The 1153-nt window shown below is 33.3% G+C and overlaps 1 protein-coding gene across 1 annotated transcript in view; it reads left to right on the top strand.

The window, feature by feature from the left end:
- Positions 1-1153, top strand: part of LOC106874518 (5'-AMP-activated serine/threonine-protein kinase catalytic subunit alpha) — a 616447-nt gene that overhangs the window by 215342 nt on the left and 399952 nt on the right. The window lies entirely within an intron of this gene.

The following is a 1153-nucleotide window of genomic DNA, read 5'->3' as shown; positions in this document are numbered from 1 at the left end:
TATATATATATATATATATATATATATATATGTTTATATAAGTCATATATATGTTTATGTATATATATATATGTGCGTGTGCGTCTGTGCTTAAGAGTAAGAGTATGTATATATGTATATACGTATGCATGTCTGCATTTGTGTGTGTACAGGCCATTAAGCCTAGGTCACATGATCACATCACCGGAGGATATCGGGGCAGACCTACTGACTACATTTAGAGTATGGTGGAATCGGCTTTTAAAACAATATGGGGGACAAAAACAAAAAGCATAAAATAGACAAGTTTTTAATTAGACTTAAGCATGATTTTTCTCATTGTTCCTCTATTGGAGCTCTTTACTATTTGATATTCGGATTGCTGAGTGTATAAGCAGCAAGGAGAAAGACATAGATAGAGAGGGGGGTGGGTGAAATAAAGTGGAACGAAACAGATTGAGTGTATGAAGTTACGAGTGCAAAAATGTAGAGTGAAATATATGGAACATAAGTGATATATATAAAAATACAGATTAATGTAAGAACCATATATAAGGTTCTGCGTGGTTAACGTATATCCAATCACGTACATATGTATAACAAACACACATACAAACACACACACACACGCACATACACACATACACACACACCTACGCATTCACTCACATATGCATATACGCTTGCACACATATATTTTCAGGTTTATACTCTTGAACACACGTGCACTTACGATGGTATGCAGTGATAAATACTTACACATATACATCTATGTATCTACATATATTCCCTACTAAGATACATATAAAGAAATACACACAGAGAAATATATAAGAAAATGTTATATTTTAATGGGAATCGAAATTTCACAAATATTTACATGAAGATTTTCGGTTCCAATCCTCAAATGACAGAGTAGAAATGACTATTGGTTGGTTTCTAAAAATGATGCAGTGGAAATGTAATAGTAAATGAGACAATGCTTAGTAAGCCATATTTCTTCAGCTTTGTCGGTCAACTGGGGGAAGAGATCGGCATAGATAGATGCAGCTAATTAGATAAGATATAGATAGATAGATAGATAGATAGATAGATAGATAGATAGATAGATAGATAGATAGATAGATAGATACATTTCTTTTATTAGCCACACAGGGCTCAACGAAGATGGGAC

This window comes from Octopus bimaculoides, chromosome 7 (assembly GCF_001194135.2).
Source record: "Octopus bimaculoides isolate UCB-OBI-ISO-001 chromosome 7, ASM119413v2, whole genome shotgun sequence".
Taxonomy (NCBI): domain Eukaryota; kingdom Metazoa; phylum Mollusca; class Cephalopoda; order Octopoda; family Octopodidae; genus Octopus; species Octopus bimaculoides.
This window is presented reverse-complemented; position numbering and strand designations above follow the sequence as displayed.